The following is a 19,533-nucleotide window of genomic DNA, read 5'->3' as shown; positions in this document are numbered from 1 at the left end:
GGGTAGATGATGTTTCCCTAGCGTTTCATAGTAAAGCTTATCTCGAGTCATTTGTCCAAAAGTGGAATGACACCTCGCGTGGACCGGTCTGACACTCAATTTGAATAAAATAAAATGTTTGACGACGGATCCCCATAAGGTAGATATTACTAGTTCCAGTGGCAGTGGCCCACCGAGATCAATACTTCAATGAGCGTTACAAATCCAAAATCTACCGCAGTATAGTCCACCCTAGCGCCCTCTATGATTCTGAATACTGGCCGACTATAAAAGACGCGCCTCGCAGTAATGGAAACAAAGACATACGTAATCGATGTGAGGTTGCACCTTGACACAATTGCTAGAGAAACGTCTTTGAAGGTATGGTCATGTTTTTCGATGATGATGTGAACTCACTTCCCCAACTGAGAATATATCGGTACTACAGTTGATTGTTGGACGGCTATAAAAGATAATGTACAGCATCTCACCGTAATAGAGACGAAGAGGTTACGTTAGAAAAGTGGCGAAACAGGCGTTGATCACACTTCAAATAAGGATGTTCGTGGACGATATTGGATTACACCAATCATGGAAAAATTGCAAGAGAGGTGTTTTCGATAGTATGGTCACGTAATTCGTGCTAACGCGAATTCATTTGCCAAAATTGATCTGAATATCGAAGTCGATGGTATATGAATGTTCATTTAAAAGCCTCGCGATTGCATCTAGAATAAGCCTTTTACGGAACAAACCGAGCCCGCTTCTGAACGGCACAAAGAAGGAAATAGAAGAAGATGTCATATAATAGCATCATTTTCATTTCTTTCATGTTTTTAAGCTGGGTCGTTTCCAAAAATGGGCCCTTCATGTAAGTGATCTTCCCGTAACTATACAATGCCCTCAAATTTGCAACTAATATCAACACTAAAAGCTGTTGCGGAAAGGTGAAACCTTTGGTTTGATATCTCATATGGTCCCTTGAGTTTAATGTAGAACGATGTCGTTCATTGCATGTTTGGGTTTACAGGTACAACCTTTCCATCACCGTCATCCTCACCGTTGTAGGGAAAAGTGCATCCAACGGTCAAACAGATAATGAACTGATTCTAATAAGGCTTCGTTTTCCATAAAATTTTACAAAGAGAGCTTAGCTAGAGCGAACTACAGCAACCTATCATGTAATGCGAATCCACTGAAAAGGGATGATTCTAGTGGATACAAACTCTTCTCTTTCGAGAATTTCAGTCCTCGAGAAGGATGTGGTGAATAAGCAGACAGATCAATACTCAACGAACTTCAACGCAGGTATATTTTACATAAAACTTTCCGCTAGGTTTGAGATTAGCCGTTCGCCTGAATTGATGCAGATACTTCCATGTAACCACCATGTCCTCAGAAGAATTGCATCAAATGGTAGTTAATCGCGCCATGTCGTCGCTGGATCCACTCCTCAATATGGGGAATCAAAGTGTGCGTCCCGCGACCCCTCCGGGAGTCATCCCACCGTTGCTGCCACTTTTCCAGTGACTCTCACCTTGCCGCCTTTCGGTATTCTGCATCTTTTGCAGGTGGATTCATTTTCCTTTTCTAATATAGAAGAAGGTCTATCGGGATCATTCCCGCAATAACCCACGCTGCGTCGCCTGATATTGTTCTGAAGACGCTGCACGCCCTTAGCGCTTCTAAGTGGTAAGTCGTATTTACCCTCCTCCGATTACTCTTACACACTAGTGCTTGCTCCCAAACTGGTGTCGCGTATAATAGTGTGGAGCGAACCACTCCAGCCACAAGTAATCTGTGACAGCATCTTGGGCCTACAATGTTAGGCATCATACGCATCATGATACGCTGGTATTTGCCGCTTTCTGACAGGCTTAGTCCAGGGGTCCCTTGAAATTGATTTCAGCGTCAATCATCAGCTCCAGGTATTCGTTACAACGACTTAAGGTTGTTTCGCGACGACAACCGCAGCTAGATCATCTGCGAAACCGATTATCGTGGCTTCCTTTGGCACGGGAAGGACAAGGACCCCATTGTACATCACATTCCACAGGAGAGGACCCAACACTGAGCTCTGTGGTATTCCTGCCGTGACGGTGTACTGCTTGGATCCCTCATCCGAACCATACCAAACTCTTCTCTCCAAGAGGTAACTTTCGAGGCGTTTAGTCAAATAACTAGGGACACCCGTTTTAGTCAGTGAATTGAACGCATTTTTGTCTTCCATCGTCACCACGGCACAGCGTTTATTAGACGACATCGCGTCTCGAGCCAGCTTCAAGACAACGGCGTCAATCGTTGAGTGGGCTTGTCGAAATCCAAATTGTCACTCCAATAGTCCATCCTTATATTCAATGATAGGGAACAGTCTATTGTAGATGGCCCTTTCAAGCATCTTTCCTACCGTGTCGATGAGGTGAATCGGGCGGTATGATTATAGATATCCTGGGTGCTCATTCGGCTTTCGGAACGAAACTAGTTTTTGAATATTCCACCGGTTGGGGCAAACTCCTTCTATCATGCATGTTTCAAATACGCTGATAAACCAGTCAGGTTTGGTCTTAACATCGAGTTTAAGAGCTTTATTGGGAACAGCTTCCAGACCGGGTGCTTTGTCATCACCAATTCTCCGGCAAATTTGCGCAAATTTTTCCTCAGTTACCGCAGGTATGGCATAGATCTCCAATGCTTGCTTGTGTTGTTTCTGCTCCCCTTTATCCGGGAGGAAGAGCGCCATCACGGTATTGAGCAGAAAATGCAGGTAGGTCAATTGTGGTGTTCGCCCTCTCATCTTTTTCATAACCACCCTGTACGCTGTTCCTCAGGGGCTTTGACCTGCCTCTGCGCAAAGTTCGTTGAAGCATTCCAGCTTGGTGGTTAGTCGCATGTTCTCGTTATGCGTCCCATCACTTGCTCTACCTTTTTTGTAGTAGCACCACCGAGATTGTGGCCTCCCAATGGCATCTCTATGAATGCATCCTCTTCAAACTTTTCTACGGATTCGCCCTAGTTTCCAGCTTGAGGGGAAAGCACGTCGCCGCATGGCCCATATTCGACCTGGAAGAAAATTGCCTGGTGGTCGCAATGAGTTTTATGCTCACTCACAAACCATGCCATTTTCGTTGTCAATGTGGTACTCATATATGTCAGATCGATTATTGAGCTTGACCCTGTCTCACGAAAAGTGCAAACATTTCCCGTATTTGCAAGCACCAAGTCTAGCTCCGCGAAGACCTCGAGCAAGATACGGCCCCTGGTGTTCGTATTGCAACTGACCAGCACATCTTGAATGGTTTGATTTCTACATGTCTATATTGCCGCCTTGCCAGTAACATTTGCAGTCGAGACACCGCTCTTATTATAGCGATAAGGCTCCCTGATTATGGCAGGCCAGGACAACACTATTATTTTTCTTCCGAGTAGGGTAAAGAATGATTCGTCCGTATTTTCACACTGCTTCTCCGCTTGGTTTTCCCTTTGGTCACTTCCGTATTTATTACCCTTTCGGAAGCTTCTCTGATTTCCCTCCTTCATCAACTTTGATTTACAATGAGTTACATCACTCTACGTCGAATTTAAGGGAAGGGTCATCATACATGCGAAAGGATGGCATACATGCTTTTTCACCAAATATAGTCATGTAGGGTATCAAAGGTCACCGTTAGTACTTTTTAATGCCGGTCTTAGTTTTGACGTTTCTTGGAAAGGTGTAAAAGGATGAAACTCACCGCATGCGTTAGCGTTCACAGTTCCCACCTTTTTACCAAATTTCGTGTCAATCGCTATAACTGTCTCCAAGAAAAATGCGTGCGACGGACAGACAGGCAGACAGACAGACAGTAAACTGATTTTAAAAAATTGAATATGCACATGTACTTCCAACAAGCCTATAGAGGAATTTTGAAGCATCACTCGCTCACAGATTGATACGCAAAATGAAGGTAAATATTTATTGAAGGTTTATTATTATTATTCTGTTATGGGGAGGTCGCACCGCGTCCTTGAAGAACTATTGTGCCCCTTTTACTGGTTATAGTGTACCTATTGATCATAGTATCTCAAGCAGGCCTGTAGCGGTTAGGAACTTTAGTATGTTCCCCACTTCCAGATGTTTCAGCTTTGCATCTGGTATTAAGTGTTCTCCCAGATGTCTCGACCTACTTTGCACAAGTGCAGGACACTGTCCCAGGACGTGTATAGAGGTTTCGTCCTTCTCCTCACAAAACCTGCAGGCAGTGTCCGTAGATATCCCTAGCTTCCTTAGGTGATAGTTCAGCCGACAATGACCAGTGAGAATTCCCACTATGATTCGGAGGTTCTTTTTGGTGAGGTTTAAGCAATCCTTCCTGCGCATGGGTTCGTATCCCCCAATAAGCATATAGTTCCCAATATAGTTCCCTCAACCGTTTCTCTTCATTTCTTAGATTCATAGCCTCGAAACCGTTTCCGATTCAACAGAAGGGTTCTGGCCCGTGTAAAGGTGTCGCTGCTCCCTTCTTGGCTACTTCGTCCGCTGCCTCGTTGCCTTCCAACCCGGCATGGCCTGGAACCCAAAGTATCCAGACCTTGTTGGACAAGCCGAGTGTATTCAGTCTCTCAAGGCATTCTCATACCAGAGTTCACCTGGTTGGACCTAAGTGCCTTGTTCGCTGCTTGGCTATCGGTGAGAATAGCTATGTTCTGCCCCCTGTAGTTCCTTTGCAGATTAAAGGAGGCACATTTGTCTATGGGGTATATTTCCGCCTGTAAAATGCTAGTGTACCTGCCCATTGGCTCAAAGCACATTTTCCTTGGATCAATGACATCGGCACCCGCTCCCTCTGCTGTGAGGGATCCGTCAGTGTACTAAGTAGTCAGTTGCTGGTTTAGGCACGCAGCCACGCTCTCCCAGTTTGCCTTGTTACTCCAACGTGTTTCAAACTTTTTATCGAAGTGAAGCCTCGTTGTCATGTTATCCCTTGGTATCAGTAATTCGGGATACCGCCTAGAAAGAATATCAATCTTCCTTCGATTTAGGCAGCTCCCCGCCTCACTCATACTACCGGTCATCCTGAATATTGATCTCCTTGCCTGCATCTGCATGTGCATATGGAGAGGAGTTAATTCCAGAAGGACCTCCAGGGATGACGTTGGGCATGCCCTCATTGCCCCACTGATACACACGCAAGCCAGTCTTTCGAGCTTATGTAATTCCCTGACTTGTGTGCTGAGTTGGGTTCTTTCTGCTCAGATTACCGCTCCATGGGTAATCATTGGTCTTATTATTGCAGTATATATCCAAAGTAGTATCTTCGGGCTGCAACGCCATTTTGTTCCTACTATGGATTTGCAAGTCATCAGAGCCCTCGTGGCTTTCCAGAGTAATTTTTGGTCTAGCGTAATTCCCAAATATTTGACCTCTGTTTCTCGTTTCATCTCCATATCATGTAATGTTATGGCGCTCAAGTGATCCAACTTACGCCTCCTAGTGAATGGTACTATGGTGGTTTTGGTTAGGTTGATCCGCAGTCCCACCTTCCTCCACCAGACACTAGTAACTCTTAATCCAGTTTGGATTCTATCACATAGGGTATCTTCATATTTGCCCCTACAGGTTAAAACAATGTCGTCCGCGTAACCCTGGATTTGTATTCCAGTATTTGTTAACACGTCCAGGAGTTCATCCACTACCATACTCCACATCAGCGGCGATAGTACTCCACCCTGTGGACAGCCTTGAGTGGTATTCATGATAATAGAATTTGCACCTGTTTGTACCTCTATTTGTCTGCTTTCTAGCATTTTCCCCATCCAGAGTGCCAAGGTGTTTCCCACTCCTTTGCGGCTCAGGGCATCCTGTATCTCTGTGTGCGATGTGTTGTCGAATGCTCCTTCGATATCCAAAAATGCGCACAGTGCAATTTCTTTTGTTTCTATGGCGTCCCGTAGGTTTGGAGATTGCGGCAAATAACAAGTGTCGGGTAGCGGCACAAGGATGATAGTTAATGCTAAGAATCCTGTCCAGAATCTTAATCTGGTGAACGTAATGGTAACCAAGCATCGATTGACGATCGCTTCGGAGATGTGTTAGATTACTTCATTCAAGACCGTCATGGTACATTACAGGATTAGAGTAGTGCAGCAGGCAATATGGTCAGCATTGCCTTCACCCGTTATTACCGTAATTTTTTGTGGTACTCATTCACAGCTGAGCTGACTGTTATCCGATATGCAGTCACGATACAAATCCGTCGCATACTAGTGAGATTTAACTTTCTTTTAATCGAGCAACTTTCTCGATATCGTTCATTATTTTCTTTCCTTCTAAGAAATAAAAAACTTTTTTGATAAATCTACGCTACCAAGAAAATAATAGCCTTTTAATTATATAGATTGGTTTGAATCAAGTACTCATTCACAGTTGAGTCGACTGGTATCCGACGTTAAATCACGAAACAAATTCCACTGTCACCAGTGAGAACCACTCAGTTATCCGGACACAAAAAAAATAGCAACATTTAAACTCCGCCTTAACAGGTCCCAAGCCCGGATGTAAATGGAGTAGGGATGGATAGCTTCAATGTGAATGGTTGTACACTACAAAAATGAGAAGAAGGAGAATTTTAAGGTCCGGTATGGATAAGCGGCAGGAGTCGGACTTGGTGACTGGGTCAGGATCCCGTAATGAATAGCACGGCGTCAATACCGCTGGTCGTGGGGTGGTTTTGACGTCTAGGCGCCACGACGGTCAAGAGCATTGCTCCGCCTGCTGAAGGTAGGCAGTGGATGAAGTTGACTAAACAACTGAACCCCTTCATTATCAGCTCCTGCAACGAAATAACGGCGGGGGCGGATACAACATCTCACCGCCCCTTGTTCCACCAGAGATTCATCGAGCATTTCCCGCAATTAGCGCACGTGACTGTGCAGTGCGTCGTAAATCAGTACTTCTTTATTACTCACAGCGGCACAATCATCGCGGAAACTGGTGAGCAAGAGTCAATGGCGCTCAGCATGGCGGCGCCAGTAACACCACGCCGCACTGCATGCAACAGTTTCAGTATTCGAAGCACTCTCCTCCACCGTCCAGATGAGGTTTCCGGTGAGGTTCGGGACGAATTCTAAAGAGCGTGTATAGAATTCTCGGAAATGAATCCTTTTCATAGACCAGGTATTCCCAAGGTCTATGCATCTCCAGCAACTCCGAGAATTCTATCTCAAATCAATGATGAGATTACATCTCGGCTGTGCGTTGGTATGTCGCTGCTGCAACTTCAATCACGTGTGTATTGTCGTGTAGTTACGGCTGTCAGATTGCACTGTCAGAAGATTCGCTTTTGCGTTATTGGTTTGAATAACCGAAGAGATCCACCATGAAAAATTCGTCTGGAACGGCGGCAGGACTCACTAAGACAGGACATTGTTAGGCTGACTGAACTCAGCTCTGGCAATGCCAGTAGCCGGGTGAAGAATAAAGTGCAGTGGGTTTACAGGCGCTATGTCATTCCCAGTGAGACACCCGTAGTTGATATTCTGGACACACTAAAACAGAAACTTTCTGTCGTGTGGAGTCGCTTGGTATGGTGAAAATCATTCCAAACATGTCCAGGATGCAACATACGCGAAGAGCCAGCGGAGCTTTTTTAGATCTCTCAACAAATCCCAACAGAACGTCCAGACAGTACAGTTTTCGGTGAATGAAGCGAAAGAATACTGGGGTGGACTTTGGGGGTTACCCGCCCAGCATGCTGTGTGGATCACCGCCGAAGGCACCCACTATTCTAATACGCCAGGCATAAATTTTGCGGATGTTACCGAAGAGGAAGTTCGACGAACCATAAGCAGTTCAAAGAACTGGAGGGCCTAGGTCTGGATCCGTGGCAGAACTTCTGATACAAAAAGTTCACTAGTATACAGTCGGTTGGCACACAGCATAAATTAGATCATTAGTCGGCCGGAGGAATTTCCACCCTTTTTCACTGCGGGGATTACCGATTTGATCCCTAAGAAGGACATGGTGCGAGATGCCGCAGACACAAGGCCGATTATTTGCTTACCAACACTCTACACAATCATAACGTCCATTCTTAGTGGAAGGGTAAATGCGCACCTCGAGACCAACAACATTCTGTCCGAGGAGCAGAAGGGCTGCCGAGTTGGGTCAAGGGGTTGCAAAGAGCAACTCACTACTCGGTAGTTGTAGGACAAGCAACTAGAGGCCAAAGAAACCTCTTTAGTTGCTATATCGATTATGCCAACGCTTTTGATAGCGCTCCGCATACCTGGCTAATCGATGTCACGCATTTGTATCGCACTGATCCAAAACTAATAAAGTTGTTGGCGACAGTCATGGAAGGGTGGCATACGACCTTATCAGTACGTACATCTGATGGTGCTAATACCTCAGATCCCATCCATATACGGAAGGGCATCTTCCAGGAGGATTCGTTGAGTCTCCTTTGGTTTCCCATGGCATTGAACCCCCTTTTGTGGCTATCGAATGATGCTTGAGGGCATAATTTGAAATAAAGTATAGCCTTCGTGCTAAATGCGAACTGATACACTTGATGTACTTAGATGACATCAAGTTGTGTGCTGGTACTGACGACCAACGTAGAAGTCTGTTGCGAATAGTAGACATGTACGGCCGTGATATTCGGATGGATTTTGGATTAGATAAGTGTCGAATCCAAGCCAGGTCATCACGAGCGGCACACCGGACATAGCACGGGTGACCTCCACATCCAAGCTTTGACCGAGATAGAGTTCTACAAGTGATTAGAATTATGGCTGGTATTTGTTCATCGTCATCAACGGTGCAACAACTGGTACCCGGTCTAGATCTGCCTTAATAAGGAATTCCAGACATCCCGGTTTTGCGCCGAGGTCCACCAATTCGATATGCCTAAAAGCTGTCTGGCGTCCTGACCTACGCCATCGCTCCATCTTAGGCAGGGTCTGCCTCATCTTTTTTTCTACCATAGCTATTGCTCTTATAGATTCTCCTCATCCATTCGGATTAAGTGACCCGCCCACCATAACCTATTGAGCCGGATTTTATCCACAACCGGACGGTCATGGTATCGCTCATAGATTTCGTCATTGTGTAGGCTATGGAACCCTCCCTTCTCATGTAGGAGGCCAAAAATTCTTCAGAGGATTCTTCTATCGAACGCGGCGAAGAGTTCGCAATTCTTTTTGCTAAGAACCTAAGTCTCCGAGGAATACATGAGGACTGGCAAGATCATTATCTTGTACAGTGAGAGCTTTGACCCTATGGTGAGATATTCCGAGAGGAACAGTTTTCGTAAGCTGAAATAGGCTCTGTTGGCTGAAAACGACCGTGCGCGACCAATTTCATCATCGTAGCTATTATCGTTTGTGATTTTCGACCCTAGATAGGAGAAATTATCAACGATCTCAAAGTTGCATTCTCCTGTCTTTATTCGTCCGGTTTGACCAGTGTGGTTTGATGTTGTTGGTTTTCGGTGCTGACGTTGCCACCATATACTTTGTTTTGCCTTCATTAATGTGCAGCCCAAAATTTCGCGCCGCCTGCTCGATCTGGATGAAGGCAGTTTGTACGTCTCGGGTGGTTCTTCCCATGATGTCGATATCGTCAACATAGGCCAGTAGTTGGGTGGACTTAAAGAGGATCGCACCTCTTCATCTCAGCTTCACGGATCACTTTCTCGAGGGCTAGGTTAAAGAGGGCGGTATTTGTTGTCTAGCGTAAAATTGATAGAGAAGGGCAGCTTCCTCCAGTTCCAATTCCTTGCTACAATTTTTAGTTTTCAATGGAAATATATATTTCGGGATTGATTCCTTGCAGAATTCCTATGCAAGGAACCCATGCTCGAGTTGGTGATCTGAAGGAACTCCTGCAACGTGTAAAGCGGCTACTGAAATCGCATCTATCGGGGAAGAATAAGATAAGCGAATTGAATGTATTCGCTATCTCATCACTGGCTTATACATTTGGAATACTGTCGTGGACGTAGAATGTCCAGCGGCGGATACGGACAATTATGGCCAAATTCCGAATGCATCATTCAAACGCTGTCTTGGTCCGGATGAACCTGCCTTGTGACATCAGAGATAGGGGCATGATTGACTTGGCGGCACAACATCATCGCCAAGTCCACTCGCTGCGCGCTTACTTTTTCAGCAAAAGGTAGGCGAGTCTCTTTCATGCGGCTATCTGTAAGGTAGCCTGTGGAATGACTCTATTTAACTTGAAGGATCGATCTTCCAATCCTTTGAGTGGGGTGAAGTCGGACCAAGAGCGGATCGATGAATGGAAGTTGGTTGTAGTTCCCATAATATTGTCATCTATAGGTGTTGTACCTAAATCCGTCAAGGTTTCCCTTGATGTTCTGGAATTCTCACAAAGTCTGGTTCAAACTATGCAGAAGTGCACCATTCTGCATACGTGCTCGATGTTGCGGGGATTTTCCCATTGGCCTACCACCGGCCACCACCACTAGCGTCCCTTTAGCTTTTAAGGAGGTAGGATCGTCCGAGCCTAAATCCTTGGCACTTAGTGCTAATGTTATTGCTGAGATTGTAACAACATAGGAATGTGATTATATGGATGCTCTAGTCAACAGACATTATATGATATTAGTTACCTGACGCTTTGTGTAAAATAAATAGGGCGCAAAATATTTCTATCTCAGCAGTGAATACTGATGAACGAATAAAAATATGCATGTTTGTCAACATAAGCCATCCTTGTGTCATGTTCATTTTTACATATCGCCTTATTTGTGAAGTCATGCAATAAATGTCATGTCTCAAAGAGTTATAGGTATCAGTTATTACTCCTCGGCATGTAATAAAAATAATTTCTTACCGAGCAAAAAGCCTTCGTCGGAAAAAAGTTTGGGTATACATTACAAACGCGTGTGCAATATGTTTTGTGAAACCTTTCGAAGCAGTCAACTGCCTTCCAATTCAAATTTATCCAAATGTACGAGTTCATAGAAACTTTCTTCTATTTTTATCACTCCAGATATGAAAATTTCGGGGAAAACATTAATTTCCATACAATCACTGTCACAGCTCGAAAACTTTTCGCATTTTCACTTTTTCCCCACCTCCTGTCAGCTCAGATGACAGATAGACACTTAAGGGCTTCGTGTGTTCTTACGGAATTGAGGTCAGTGTTGTTGAACATTGGAGTTTTTCGAGGGTAGAACCGGCATCAAGGAGTTCCTAAGACGAGTAAGGACGAGAATAGTATAGAAGGGAGAATGTATGAAAGTGGGAATAAAAATCAATAGAGTTGGTGGCACTTGGTTCGATTTTCCACTCATCTCTTAGGGGTGAATACTGAGAACTAGCACATCGGAATGACACCCTGAATTCAGTATGGAATTCTCATTGATGTCTAATTTGTAGTCTTTTGTTCCCTTCGGTGTGGGCTCATGCCTTTTTGATGACGTCAGCTTAATTGTAACAAATACCATTGCTTGAAATTAACATTCCGATGGAGTTCGTTGGACGTAACTGAATGCTGCTCCTGCAATCTGAATGTTTCCAGCTGATTTATACTTTGCCTTTTTCAGACAGGATTACTTTCGCTATCTTTTGATCCATGTCTGGACATTTTAGGGAGAAATAAGAAGAGGCGATTTCCAATCCCAACTTTTTCATCATAACGTTGCATGCAGTACCAGGATTTTAAAAAAAAAGTTAGAAAAGGAAAAGGTCTGTTATAACGAGATTTTTTAAGCCTGTTTATATAATTGAACGGACTGGAATATAATTGAATGTATATTTCGGAACTGTGGGCTAATATGAATTCGGAAAGTTTTCCTCGGTTCGGCAAGTTGCTGGGTGAGCGGTTGATAAAAAAGGACTAAAAAGCTTATACATATTTTAGAATTTTAGAAGGGAGAATTTCTTACAGGTTTTAATTTGATTTCTACAAAACTTGGTAAGAAGAGAATTTTAGAGAAAGGGCAGAGCATTTGTTATATTTTAGAGTAAGTGTGATGTGTAATCTTCTTTTGCGAATTGTATCTTCTCATGTTGTAAATTCTACGTCGTATCCACCTTATCAATTATTTGACTTGGTGCTTGGATTTATATGCAAGAAAGAAAAAAAAAGTGCTCCTCCACCCATAGAAAATCTGTTTAAAGATCTATGAGGTTAATGTTTCATCGGTGTCATGTGAAAGGGTTGTTGTTCACTTATGGAACGATTCTTGTTCATAAGGTAATTTGACAGTTTTTTTTCTTTCAACATCCTCGAACATCTGTAAAATAGCGGTAATGCGATTGTTATAAATCGCCCGTTTCGTAGTAGCGTCTCTTAAGAAGATGAAAGCACAACTTAACCTTGCTTCATAAACTTTAGAAAAATATCATTAATCGTAAATCGAGAACGGGCAAGCTTTTCAAAGGAAATTGGCTACTGTTTCGCATGAGGATAATTCTATGAGTGGGGTTTTCGGGTACATTTATATACTATTATTAACTTTATTTAAGCAGATATTGTATTCTTTGGGGCACATATTTTGAACCTCCACTCCCCTATATTCCCTCCAGAATTATAAATATCACCGATCTCTTATTATTATTTTGGTCGTTTACCATTGACTTCGATGTTCAGACCAATCTTGGCAAGTGAATTCTCGGTAGCACGAATTGCGTGACCATACCATCGAAGACGTCTCTCTCGCAACTTTTCCACGATCGGTGCAACCCCATAACGATCGCGGATATCATCATTTCGGATGTGATCAACGCGTGTGACGCCACTAGTCCAACGTAACATCTTTGTCTCCATTACCGCAAGACGCCGTTCATTGTCTTTTATAGTCGGCGAACACTCAGAACCATAGAGAGCGATAGGACGGACAACATTGTGGTAAATTTTCGATTTAAGGCGTTCTTTGATACCTCGATCACCAAGAACGTCAGTTGTGGAGCGCCCCTTCATCTAGGTTGCGTTAATGCGTGAAGCAATTTCATAACCCAGTTCTCCATTGGCTGGTAGCATTGACCTGAGGTATTTAAATCGCTCAGTTCTGGGCAGATCACTGCCGCTGACAGTGATTGTGCCTGTTTCATGGGGGTCGGTCGTCAAAAATTCAGTTTTGTTTAAATTCAATCTGAGACCGTGTTTCATGAGGCGATCATTCCATTTTTGGACAAGTTGCTGCATTTTTGCTATCAGATACTAGGAAAACATCATCTGCATAAAGCAGTGCGTAGGGCGCTGGACGTTGGATATCCCGTGTGACGATGTCCATAACAACCAAGAAGTGGTGAGAGGGCGCTTCCTTGATGAACACCATCAGAGATACGAAGCGGTTTTGATACACCCGCCATACAGTTCGAGTGGCGCACGGTAACACGCTTTCTCTAGATCCAGAAACGCAATGTAAAGACGGCGATGCTTCTCACGGTGTTTCTCCATGAGTAGTCGCGCAGCGTGTATTGCGTCAGTAGTTCCGCAGTTTTTGACAAATCCGACTTGATTCAAGGCTCAACGATTTCGCGAATACGGTTGTCAAGAATGCGTTCAAAAATCTTCATGATATGGGAAAGTAATCGGATCGGACGGTAATTTGAACATTCTGCTGGACTACCTTTCTTTTTCCATATTGGAACAATGGTACTTTTTTACCAGTTAGATGGTGTTCTTCCTTCCTGAATAACCCGATTAAAGAATTCACTGAGCCACAGTGTTGGGTCCCAGCTCTTCGCTTTCCAGAGCTCAGATGCGATGTCGTCAGGTCCTGTGGCTTTCCCCGATTTCATTCGTTTTATTGCCTCCTCGACTTCAGTTGCGCTGACAGTTAACCCCATTGGTGTTTAAAGTAGATTCCTGTCGTGGAGACTTAATCCTACGGTCGTCTTCAGATACGGATTGATTTTGTGACCACAATCAGAGCCCCGCAGAGACAAGCAACAACGGTACCAGTCTATACCAAGTGCATGGCTTAGCTGGTGGATGCAAGAATTACCTAAATCTCTACCGAACTAAGGAGTACGGCACCCGTGTTGAAACGCAACACCACGCCGAGGCCCGAAGGTCTCTTCTCGCTTGAGCACAACCACAACCACCATGAAACTCCCACTAGGGGGGCCCACCGCAAATAACCGAGCTGTTCTCACATACAACGGGAGTTCACCCGAAGTATGAGAGTCCAGGGGCTTTCCCGGTTCCCATGGTACCAGTATACCCCTGGTAAGGTTTCGTGACCAATTTGCCACTTCAGATGAGACCCCATGTAGACTCGGGTCTGATCGCGCTAATTAGGCCTTTGGAGCATTCGCCTACTGCATCACGGCCGGCAAACCAAAGTGAGTACAGCGTCTCCCGGTGCCATCACTATAGAGGTTCTCCTCGGCCACTTGGTTTTGGTTTGGCCGACAGGGTTGCCGCCTCGTCTTCCTCACCTCCACCTTTGAGCACTCAGTTGCGCTGACATGAAAGTCCTGGGGGTTTAACGTGAGTACCTGCCGTGAAGGCATAATCCCACGGTCCTCTTCGGACACGGATTGATTTTGGGACCACAATCAGAGCTCCGCCATGCAAGCACAGCCGTCTTGGTTTATACTGAGTGCAGGCTCAGCATTCATACCATTGGATGCGAGGCCTATCTAACACCTCTGCCGCAGCTAAGGAGTACGGCACCCGAGTTGTATAGCGCAACTCCACGCTCGAGCTCCGAGGAGCTTTGCCCGCGGTGTAGGCATAACCACAACCACCATGAAACTCCCACTAGGGGGCCAACCGCAAATAACCGGACCGAGAACACATCCTCCAGGAATTCTCCTGGAGCATATGCTCTCAGACAGCCATCCTGGTTCCCATGGTACCAGATAACCTCCGGTGAGGCTTCGTGGCAGAGCCACTTCAGGTGAGTCCCTTGCAGACTCGGGTCTGATCACCCTCCTCGAGTACGTGGGGACGGAACCAGTTGCGCTGACAGGTGGAACTGGTTTAAATGTCAGCAATAATTGCGGAAGTGGAGGATGAGCAAATTCTTCAGTTGAAATCTGCTCGAAGTATTCTCGCCACCTATCCGTTGCGGCTCGACGGTTGGTAAGCCTTTGCTTGTTGTTGTCATTAAGTGTTCGATATCCTGTGTACGTTCGTTACGGCTTTGAGCAAGTCGATACAGATCTCTCGCGCCATCCCGAGTGTCCAGTTTATCGTAAAGATTTTTGTAATGGTTCGCTCGGGTGACAGCGACCGCTCTCTTTGCTTGCCGCTTGGCATTCTTATAAATTTGCGAATTAGCAGGCGTTTTATCGTCGAGAAATTTATGGTAGAGGCGTTTCTCCTCACGGACCTTCATTTCAACATCATCATTCCAAAGCCAAGTATCTCGGTTGATGTACCGCTTACCCGGCTTGGTGACCCCGAGGGTTGCAGAGGCCGCTTTGCCGATCGTGTCTTTCATTTGGTTCCACGATTCTTCCACATTCGTAATGGTTGGCAATCGTATGAGTGAGATCGTTTCTTCTTTCTTCTCACCAAATCGCCACGATTGATGCGCCGCGAGTCAGTGCGTTCCTCACGCTGTTTTATCGGTGGCTTAATTCGCAGGACGGCAATCAACGGTCGATGTTGAGGTGCGATGGTCTCATAGGGAACGACTTTGCAATCAGTGACTGTGGTAAAATGTCGGCGTGTTATGAGAATATAATCGATTTGCGTTTTATTGTTCCCACTATAGAATGTAGGAAGATGAGACAATCGTTTGATGAACCAAAATGGGTGTCCGCAAAATCGATTATATGCTCGCCACCCTCATTGCGCGCTCTGAACCCCTTTCCCCCATAGCACCTGTTACCGTCTGCCATTTCCGATTAAATCGGGTATCACAGACAGACCTCGAATCGATGAGGTTTTGTTTCACACAAGACCTTCAAAAAGCTTGTTTTAGATTTTAGTTTGGACTGACTTCATTGATCAAATGTTATTGATAATACAACTGTTAAAAAATACGTAAGAGGAATGATCCAGGTAGTGAATAAAAGTACAAAATTACATTTAATTTAGGTTTTCACATAATGGACTTGTAATTAAAGTGGAAATCAAAAGGAAATGATCAAATTGAAAAGAATGGAATTGTGATTTCTGAGGGGCTAATAAGAATTTAATTAAGTGAGCCGTTTGGTATCTTTTCTGAAGCATTTTTCTCGAAATTACTTTCTTTGAAGTGGTTGTTTATATATCTGACATCATAGTGAACTCATATGAATGGCGTAGTTGGAGTTTGAAAATACATGTATCAATCAATATTTTCAATTTTTAGAAGAAAACCTTGAATTGCGTGCATGCAAATTTCTCACACAAAATGAACACAAAACCTCTATACCCAAAGCGTCCAACTTTCGGTATTCGGACTTGTTTAGTGAAATGTGTGACTAGTCTAGGCAATCGAATAGGGCAATGCACAATAACTAGAACTTGCAACGTGGCACGTGTAAAAGTTATGAAAATTGTATTTTTGAAAGGACGAGCGGATGAAAGTTTGTGAACGAACCTTGCCGACTTGGAACGAACTTCGCCGTCGTGGAATGTTCACTCTACATTGCAGTTGCAAGTGAGTTGGAGGTTTCAGATTGCAAGAATGTAGACAAGTTGCGGTGGATAAGTTGTAGCTGGCTTATCACGCTGCGAGTGTAACCTTGCTGCAACCAACAACTTGGTGGACAACTTTGTTGCGAAGTGTTAGTGTAACAATGTTTGATATGGAAAATCAATGCAAACGTTTGTGAAGGTTTGGAGTTTGCGGCAAGCGGCAAAGGTGTGGAGCTTTCACGCTTTGGGCACAAATTACAAACAGCCGACCTCATATCATAATTGGGATCATGTAAGTGTTTAGGAAAGTGAGGGTTTATTTGCAGTTCGTACACATATATAAATTCAAAGGCGCATTGGCTCCCCAAATACTATGTGGATGCACTGTGAGCTATTGTAAATCCAGAATCATAATTATTTATAAATGCGTATTTCGTGAGTGGTAATTGTTTATAGGTATGTACTGTGTGAGACACAGACATCTGTCGGTCTGTTGCCAGAATACAGCCTCATCCATTTGTCGGCCTGATGTCCGAAGCAGACTTAGGCATTCGCCTGATATAGAAGCACACTTTGTATGAAACAGACATTCGGCTAAGGCAGACATTTATCTAATACAGAAACATACATTTGTCTGTCTATTGTTTATGGCAGTCGCGGTCAGACATAAGTTAATAGTCGTGTTTTCAATATGCATAACTTCAAGTTAATAATACACTGACACATATATGCATGTAAACGCATATTTGACAAATCACATGTTTTAGTGGAAATTTTAAATGTTACAAAAAATAAGGCTTAGTAAATTTTCACTTCAAATAAAGTCGGTTTCCTTTCATATTCTTAGGATTTTAGCAAAAAAATACTTCTACCTTTTTATAACAATTTTGTAAATTTCTTCATCAAATTTGGCCACAAACATATACATATGTTTAAACTCACTTATGAAAACCTATTAAAATAAAGTTATTAATAGTTAATAAGGCTATCATATTTTAGGACAACTTCGAAAATTCTGTTTGACGTAGGCTTCATAAGTTTGGAGCCTTCTTAAGGCTCAATTTCAGTTCTCTTATAGCACGGGGAGTGTGACTTCGCGTTTTATTTTTATAAATGTTGAGTACCATGTAACGCCATAGATTTTCCGTGGGATTCAGACCCGGACTATACGCTGACAACTCCATTAGTATTATTTTGCATTCTATTTCTGGAGCCCTTTCCAGCATTTCATTACATATAAAGGAATTCTTTTCTTGAGAAATGAACCAATTATTCACTTTTCCAGACGCTGGAAATGGCGCCCAAATTACAACGTACACCCGCTCCAAAATTGTTTTCATATGTATGAACATCCTTTTCCCTTATTCCCAAACAATTGCGAAGAAAAGAATTAGGATCGTCTAAATTAATCTTTTTTTCCATCTGAGAAAACAAATTTTTCCCAGTCGGTAGTCCTCACGTGCTTATTGACAAATTCCATTTGCGCGTCCTTACGACGTTATTTAAGCAACTACCTGGACTTAGGCTTTTTAAGGTTTTGTTTGCAAAACTGCCCGTCTGTCTGTCTGTCACACGCACTTTTCTCAGAAACGGTTATACCGATTGACATGAAATTTGGTGAGAAGGTAGGAACTGTGGACCCCCGAAATTCAGAGAGTGATGTCCTTCTACGTTCAGATTTAGTCCCCATACATATAAAAGGGGGGTGTACAAATTTTTTTGACCGAATATAGTCATGTGGGGTATCAAATGAAAGGTCTCGATTAGTACTTTTCAAAGCCGGTCTTAGTTTTGGGATGTATTAGAAAGGCGGGGAGTGGGAGGGGTGGAAAGTGATGATTTCTTTAACGGACCCATTCTCAGAAACTACCCAACCGAAAAATCTAAAAATAAAGCTGCCTCTATACGGTGCCCAGGCCTCAAAATACTCTCCATATCGATGTCTGTTCAAATTAAGCTAATAATAGTATATTACCATATTTTTGGGGAAATCGGGCAAAACCCCCCTTAAATTTATCTCAGAGTTATAAAAGTTGGTAGTAGCATAAAATATAATATGGAGCATATTATCTCTAAGTTTGATCAAAATCGTACTATTAGTGACAAAGTAACAGTAGCTCAAAGTTGCCTTTACCGTGTAAATTTACAACCCGAAGTACTAAATCTGACATGCTAAATGCATATTCTTAACGAGCTACGTACAAATGGGATAGTTCTACACTCAAATATACTCACACAAGAAGCAAACAAAACCTTTCATACCTGAAACGCGCAGCTTCCGGTTTCCCGACTTCTTTCAAATAATTTCGCACCGCAACTTCGGACGGTTTAATTCTATGCCCTGTTTCTCTAGTAAAGTATTCCTCGATGTGAAAAAATGAATACGGGTTTTTCTATTTCCGTTAAAAGCTTTCTCTTATGTAGATTCGAAAAGAGGGAAGTTTTTTCCAAACTGATGTAAGCTTATTATTATTATTATTATCTTATAGATGCAAACAAGTCGGGAAACCGGAGACTAGACACTTTAGGGATGAAAGGTTCTGTGTATTTCTTTTATAAAAATATTTTTGTGCATATTTGTCCCATTAGCACCTAGCACGTAATATATGCATATATTATGTGAGAATATCCACAGACAGTAAACCGACTTTAATAAGATTTTGTTTTACACAAAACTTCAAAAAGTACGATGGTTCTCGTCTACTACAATATCGCTATTTTTCGAATAGAAGAAAGTTTTTATTTAGTAATAATAATATTCGTTGGTGCAACAATCCAATTCCAATAGTGAGATTCGAACCGCTTCCGTACGACACCCTTGTGCGCTAACCATTCAGCAATTCGGACACAAGTTGTTATTTGCTTACAAATAATATTTCCCGTTAGCTCAGCGGTCATTTTGAGTCCCCATACATGGAAAAAGGGGGGGGGGGGGTGGTGTAAATTTTGCTTCACCAAAAATAATCATATGGGGTATCAACTGAAAGCTCTCGAATAGTACTTTTCGAGGTTGGTCTCAG

The 19,533-nt window shown here is 43.4% G+C and overlaps 1 protein-coding gene across 4 annotated transcripts in view; it reads right to left on the bottom strand.

Moving 5' to 3' along the window:
• Nucleotides 1-19,533, bottom strand: part of LOC119649052 (inactive dipeptidyl peptidase 10) — a 589,248-nt gene that overhangs the window by 108,314 nt on the left and 461,401 nt on the right. The window lies entirely within an intron of this gene.

The sequence above is a fragment of the Hermetia illucens genome, chromosome 1, assembly GCF_905115235.1.
Source record: "Hermetia illucens chromosome 1, iHerIll2.2.curated.20191125, whole genome shotgun sequence".
NCBI lineage: Eukaryota > Metazoa > Arthropoda > Insecta > Diptera > Stratiomyidae > Hermetia > Hermetia illucens.
Note: the sequence above shows the minus strand (reverse complement) of the source record. Positions and strands in the feature narration are given on the sequence as shown.